Genomic DNA, 8,150 nt, shown 5'->3' with positions numbered 1-8,150 from the left:
CAAGTTCATGAGGAAACAATGCAACCGACAACTGAAGAAGTAGAAAAACCATTGCTTAAGGAAATGGAAACACAAACAGACCTACCAGAGGTCAATACAAGCTTGGTTACTTCCACTAGTGGTACTCAGCATGTGGGTTCCTCATCATCAGGTTACAAATCAACTAATGTGACTGAAGTACTCTTAGATTCAATTAAAAGGATAACAGATTGCAGCTCACAAGCTTATAAGGAAATAGATGACACCATACCAATTTTGAAGGTAATTGCTCCTAACTGTAATATAGACAATAAAGATTCTTTAGGACAACTTGATACCTTGTGTAAATATATCACATAAAACATTGAGAAAATAAAGGAAGAGGCATTGAAGGACAAAGTAGAAATTGAAAAGCAAAGATTCTTTGATGAGCAGATAAAGAAGTGTACCAGGGATTTTGACACACTTCTACCAGAACTGTGTAACTTATTGAAAGAGTGCAAAACTCTATACAAAGACACCTATAAGACAAACTTTTTGACTATAGACATAGATAAGAAAATAAGCAAGGTACAGGATGAAATCAATAAACTTGCTGATAATTTTGTTAACTCACCTGATACATTATCAATTTTTGAGCAAAAGAACAAATTTTGAGGAAGAATTACTTAAATTAGAAAGAGAAAAGGAGAGAATAGTGAATAAGGAAAAGCATCTGAGATTAAAACTAAGTCCAAGATTGGACTATCTAGCACCATTGCGGAAGGAAATATCTGAGGCACTGATACATGGATAGAAAACATTGGCAGAGCATTTGTAGCACCTCACCGGTATAGCTAAAAGAACAAAGACAACACTAAGAGATATTAAAAAGTTTATGGATAGTATAAACTTGATTTTGGTGGATCTATTTCAAATTGTAACTACCCAGTTACAAGGTTGAAACTACAAACTCTACTGACATCTTGACAACCTTTGTCATTGATGCCAAAGGGGAAGTAGTGGTATGAGAAAATTCAAATATCACAGGAATCATATGCTCGGGGGGAGCACACATTTTTGGTAACATTTTTGGACTTCACATTTTTTGTGTTCTCTGTGCCAGTGTTCTGAATGCTGGTGTAGAGTGTGTTCTGCTGATGTCGGTGTAATGCCTTGTTGGTGCCATAGGATTGCTAGGTTGCCATCAATGACAAAACCTTCAATCACATACAATGTCTCATTGGAGTGTGCATATACCAACACATACAGATATGTGTGGTCCAACTAGGACAAGAGCTCTTTTCGGTGAGAGATACTTTATGCTCTTCATTGATGACTACTCAAGAATGACATGGGTCACTATCCTACAGGATAAATATCAAGCATTTGATAGATTCAAGATCTTCCGAAAGATGGTAGAGAAGGAAAGTGGATGCAATCTAAAATGCCTAAGATCCGACCAGGGTGGAGAGTTCACATCAAATGAGTTTGAAGATTACCGTGAAAGACATGGAATCAGAAGACAATATTCAGCCCCCAGGACACCACAAAAAAATGGTGTGGTAGAAAGGAAGAACAAGATATTCAAGGAGATGGCTAGAACTATATTGAATGAGGAAAACCTACCGGATATGTATTGGAAGGAAGTAGTTCATACTATAGCATATACTTTGAACCGGGTTCAATTGAGAACAAACAACAGGATGACACCTTATGAGTTGTGGTATGAACAAAAACCATCAGTCAAGTACTTCAAGGTGTTTGGGAGTAAATGATTCATTAAAATAGATTAGGATGGCTTGGACAACTTTGATTCTAGGAGTGATGAAGGTATTTTCCTTGGTTACTCAATTCACAGTAAGGCCTACAAATGCTACAACAAAAGACTGAGAAGAGTCATTGAGAGTGTGAATGTGAGACTAGTTGAAGATATTCTTAAAGGAATAAATATGCAAGTCAACCGGTATGATGATTTTGGTGATGAAGGTGAAGAAGCTCAGTCAAACAATGAACTAGAAAGATCATCCAATAAGGTCCCTAACTGGTATGTGTAGAAAAAACACCCGAAAGAGCAGATTTTAGGTAATAAGAGTGATGGTGTGCACACTAGAAGAAGACTTGCCTGGAATGATGAACAAGTCAATTTCTGCCTCTTGACTGAAATGGAACCTAAAACATTTAATGAGGCCAACAAAAGTCAGAAATGGATGGATGCAATGGAAGAGGAACTACAATAGATTGAGAAGCATAAGGCTTGGGAATTAGTTCCTAGACCAGTTTATAAAAGTGTCATTGGAACAAAGTGGGTATACCAGAACAAGATGAATAAAGAAGGGAAGATTGTGAGGCACAAAGAAAGGTTAGTGTGCAAAGAATATTCTCAAGTAGAAGGTGTTGATTTCAAAGAAACATTTGCACCAGTGGCTAGGCTAGAAGCTATTAGGATGTTTCTTGCTTTCTCTACCTACAAGGGTTATAAGGTTTATCAAATGGATGTCAAATATGATTTCCTCAATGGAAATTTAGAAGAGGAAGTATACATGGAACAACTAAAAGGTTTTCTGCTACATGATGATGAAACCTTTGTGTGTCGGCTGAAGAAAGCACTGTATGGATTGAAGTAGGCTCCAAAAGCATGGTACTCAAGGTTAGATAAGTATCTAAAGGAACATGGCTTTAGAAAAGGGAGTGTAGATAGTAATTTGTACATTAAACTAGATGGAAACCACATGATTATTGTGGTCATATATGTGGATGACATCATTTTTGGAGGTAATGAGGATACCTTGTGTAAAGATTTTTCTGATCAGATGCAGTTAGGGTTTGAGATGTCAATGCTTGGAGAGTTGTCCTACTTTCTTGGTTTGCAGATTTCACAAGGTAAAAGGATATTTATTCTCAAACCAAGTATGCCAAAGATATGTTGAAGAATTTACAAATGGAAGACAACAAACCAGTAAGTACTCCCATGGTGACTAGATGCAAGCTAAGAAAGAATGATGAATCACCGGTAGTGGATCAAACATTGTATAGATCCATGATTGGTAGTTTGTTATATCTTACTGCTTCTAGACTGGATATAGTGCAGGCAGTATGCACGGTGGCTAGATTTCAAGCTGCACCCAAACAGTCACATGTGAATGCAGTCAGGAGGATATTCCAGTATCTACAAGGGACACTTGATTATGGACTATGGTATCTCAAGTAAGGGGATTTTACCTTACATGCCTACACTAATTCTGATTAGGCAGGTTGCATTGATGACTGGAAGAGAACAAGTGGTGGTGCATTCTTCCTAGGTAACTGGTTGGTCTCATGGCACAACAAGAAGTAGGATTCAGTTTCTCTATCTACTGCTGAGGCAAAATATATTGCTACTACCAAATGTTGTTCTTAGGTGCTATGGATGAAGCAAACCCTCAAGGATATTTATGTAGAAATGTCTAACCCCATTTCCATCTAGTATGACAATTCCAGTGCAATTAACATATCAAAGAACCCAATTATGCACTCAAGGACAAAGCATATTGCCATTAAATATCATTTTCTCTAGGAGAAGGTGGAAAAGGAGGAAGTTAAGGTAGAGTATGTCCCTACAGGTGAACAAGTGGTTGATATCTTCACCAAGCCTCCACCGGTAAGCACATTTGAGTATCTGAGACACAAGTTAGGAGTTTTGTCACTTGCTTCATGCACTTAAATGTGTATGGAGATCTATGGTTCAAGGGGAGTTTACTACCATACCTTTTGAATCTTGAACCAGTTGATGGACAAAGGGGGATATTTGAAAAAGGGGAAGATAAGTACTTGAAATGTTTATGCCCTTTGTCATTATTGTCAAAGGGGGATAAATGATACCAAATGAACCAGTTGAAGAAATGCAAAGTATGTTGGCATCAATGCCAAAGGGGGAGATTGTTGGCATTTTATTGTCATTGATGTCAACCGGTATGTATAGCATGTCACTAGTATGGATGGTTACTGGTATGCAAGGTGTTTATCAGGATGTAAGAAGGAGATGGCATGATTATTAGGATGTGCATTAATGACATGTTTTACTCAAGCCTAATATTGGTATGAAGGAAAGTGTAATATCACTGGTAAATAGACTTAGTGGATGAATCAGTGTGTTTGATGACAAGCTAGGTTGACCCACCAATAGAAAAAAGGAAAGCAGGCATGAAGGATAACTGGTAAGGTGACATGTACCGAATGGGTTAGTGAACTGGTGAGCAAGCACCGATAGTATGTCTTGGTCAGTGAATGAATCTAAACCGACTCAGTTGACTAAATAGAGGTGGATGCCGACAAGGATGACAGGAGGATACCAAGTGGCAAGCATCCAGAGGTCGGTGAAGTGTCCATCGATGTGGTAGGTGATGAGTTGGTCAACTTTAAATAAAGAACCCATAAATCATGGGTCAATGACAAAAGAAGTGCAGCTCGAGGAAGATCAAGGTGCAGAATATTTTTGGTGATGTAAATCAAGCCAGACAATCCGATCTTTGTGCTCATTGGTTGAAGCAAACAACTAAAGCATTAATGGTGAATGACAGAGCAAGGCCGAAAAATAAGTTGGAGGTTGCTAAATATAAAAAGCATGTACAAATGTCATATGAAATGGTGGTGATGTTTGATCTACTGCAGATCATCAATCAAGAAGATAAGATCTGATTTGATATGGATTGAGTTGGTGGAGAAAATCCCTAGCGCACCACCATTTGAACTCTGGTCTTGGCGGGAAAGCCAAGTATAAATATGGAGACTGAAAAATGAAAGAAGATGATGCTTGATGTCAGAAAAGATAGAGTAACTAAAAGAGAAGAGAGTGATCAAAGAGAAGATCAAAAGATTTTAAGTATTGGAGCTGACTGGCAGAAGAGGAGAACTGGTAAGAGGGTTTATTAGATATTTTGCCAGTAAGGTTAGAGCAACCGACAAAATGCCAAAAAGGATAAAAACCATATGGACCGGCAAGGGAGATTCAGGAAGAAAGTTGTTGAAGGTGAAGGAGAAAAGAGAGTGTATTAGTGGAGGTTATGCAAGACAAAATCAGGGTAGAAAGGGTATAAACAGATGATAGTGAACCGATAGAGAACTGAACAAAGGAGAACTGGTAGAGAAGAGTTAAACTAGTGAAGTATTTAGATTGCATGTGTTACAAAACTCATTTGTAACAAGGCTATAACCATTGTATTGATTTGATCTATTGTATCTCACTGAGTTGGAGCTCAGTGCTCCTTGGGTTGGTGCCCTAAATTTTGTAACTTTGTTTTTTGTGAGGCTAGACTGGAGAAGTAGACTCCAACGACATTTCTCATTGAGGTTTTTCCCAAATTGGGTTTTCCTCATATATCCGGTGTTATGTGTTGTGTATCCTTGTGTGTTTGCATTTGATCACTTTCCTTATCTCACCAGTATATCCTACTTGCGTTTGATTTTCTAACTGGGACTAATAGTTTGGTTTAGAAGGTTTAGAAGTTTGGGAACCACTGATTCACCCCCCTCTTAGTGGTACATTGTGTTCAACATTTTGTTTGTGATAAGAAATCTTTCTTTATGAAACCTTTCAACTTCAAAAATCATGAGTGGAAAATTTTTTTTTATGACAAACTCCTTATCTCTAAGACTCATCTCAATCTGACAATCATAGAGGGCAATTGGTGGTGTTTGAAGACAACATAATGTGTGTGTATAGCAGCAAATGAATTCTAAATCAATAGTCATTGTGATTTATACTCATGATCAAGGTTTATTGTTTGTGCATCAATATTGTCATTGAATAAACTTTGTATACAACTTGATAGTGTTTGAGGTTGTTATAATCTTACCTTGTGGATTGTGAAAATTCAAGTTCAAATCTATGAAATGTCTTACCTTTATCTCTGTGACCATCATCTTTGTGTCATTTTCCTTAGTAACTTTCACATATGCATACCACTTTTGTCATGATGAGCTATCACTATGAGCTAAGCCATCAAACCATCAAGCCTATGCACAAACACTACAGTTTCAAACTTAAACTTTTGCAAAAGATATGTCAATGAAAACACATGAAAATTTTGAATCAAAGACAATAAGAGATCATCATTATAAAGTATAACTATCTCATAAACAAGGGAAAATGTATGAACAATAAAGTTCCCCCTGTCAAAGTAAACTTAACCATTCATAGTAGTAGCATTGTCATTAAGTCCAACTAAGAAAGAATGAACTAGTATGTTGTTGCACCCATGTGAACTTATGTCTGCAGTGAATACTTTCTACAAAACACCTATAATCACCTTTCTATACCTTCAAAAAATAACAACAATGCTATTATCAATTTGCCTATAAATAACTATAACTAAAACCATGGTTGTGGTAGACTGACTATAGTAGAAACTGTGTTTTTCTATTGCAAAGAACCATAAGTTAATTCAACCATTGCTGTAAGAATTTTTTTCTACAACTCCAATTTTATATGCTATGTGCAATCTAAGAAAAACCATTCCTATAGCTCTATATCACAAAGTCTTAACTCATTGATTGTGATAAAGAAATGTCATTTCAGAAATTCATGATGCATTATCCTCTCTGATGTAGACTGTAGGATCTACAACTTGGATTTTTACTTTCTTTAGGGGACTAAGAGATATTTCTTGGATTTCCCCCTTGACCCTAATGGACTCTATATATGCATTAAGGGATGTATCTTGTGCAGGAAGCACAAGCTTAGAGTCTTCTTTCTTTTCTTGTTCATGTTTTTTTCTCCAAACCATTTTTTTTCTCTTTAGTGTCCTGTCGCTTTTAGATGATTTCACAAAAATACTTTTGCAATTTTTTTCGTTATGACCAACATTGTTACATTTATAACATATGATTTGATGACTAACAAAAGAAGCGGAAATTTTTCTTGACAATTCAAAATCATTCCAACCATTGTATCTCCCTAGTAGCCAATAGTCTATTTTCATGTGTCCAACCTTATTACAGTTATAGCAAACAACATTGTATTTTTTATTTGACAACCCATAATAGCTACAATATCTATCTCTATGACATAGTTATGACAAACATAGCAATAACCATGAAACGGAGAAAAGTTATACCTCAATGAATGATTTTTCCTGGCAGATGAAAATCTTGTGAACCAATTATTTCTTCTTCCAACTTTGTTGGTATCTTTGTGATATCTTTTATTAGTAACATTGTTTTCTATTTTAGGAGTAGTAGCATGATAATTCAGGTTTATCTTCTTTCTTGATGTTTGTCTAACCTTGAATCTTTGTCCATCTTTTGTTGCAAATGCTATTTCATGTTTTGATTCATCTTGAACTCCATAGGTTTGCCCTTTTTCATATCCTAAACCAAAAATGTCTTTGTGATGCTTTTTCTTATCCAACATCTCATTTAGCTTGTTGGTACTTTGTTCAAACTTCTAATTTTTTTGTAATCAAATCTTTACACTTTCAAGATCTTTCCTTAGAGCAACTATTTCACTTTCTAACTTTTGACATTCAAGGTAGATTTTGTGACTTCTACTATCCTGTTAGTCTCTTCAATCTCTATTTTTTTATTTAATATTATGGTATTTGAATAATTAGAACTATCTTTTAACAAAGAATTCTTCTCTACAGTCTTTTTCAAAGAATCAAGTTCATTCTCAAACTTTTTACACATTTCTTCTTTTTATTTCAACTTGACTTCCTTTTCCTCTTCAATTCATTTTCTTTCTTTAATTTGAACCTTGAGTTTCTAGTTTTCTCTTTTAAGGTACCTAATCACATCTAGGGCAACAACAAGCTCTCCTTATAAATCAATAATTCCTTCAAAATCAACTTCACACTCATCACCGTCATTTTCATGTTCACTCAAAGTCTGAAATTCTTCTTCAACTACAAGACAGTTCTTATTATCACTTATAGTATCCATTGGAAAGGATTTTTCTTGAGATAATACTTCACTAGACTCGACAAGGGTTCTTTGATCATCTTTTTTCTTGACACTACTATTTTTCTTTTCACCTTTGTTTCTTTTGCACTTAGCCATGATGATTACTCCACTACCACGGATCCCCTAATTTGGTTAGACAAGGTTTGGCTCTAATACCACTTGTTGGTGTACATGGAACACTGAGAAGGGCAGGAGGGGTGAATTGGTGTTCCTAGTCAAATTAAAATTTTAATTTAACTTTTTCAAGACTGAAT

The sequence above is a fragment of the Cryptomeria japonica genome, chromosome 4 (genome assembly GCF_030272615.1).
Source record: "Cryptomeria japonica chromosome 4, Sugi_1.0, whole genome shotgun sequence".
NCBI classification, from domain to species: domain Eukaryota; kingdom Viridiplantae; phylum Streptophyta; class Pinopsida; order Cupressales; family Cupressaceae; genus Cryptomeria; species Cryptomeria japonica.
The sequence above is the reverse complement of the archived record's forward strand: the minus strand, read 5'-3'. Positions refer to the sequence as shown.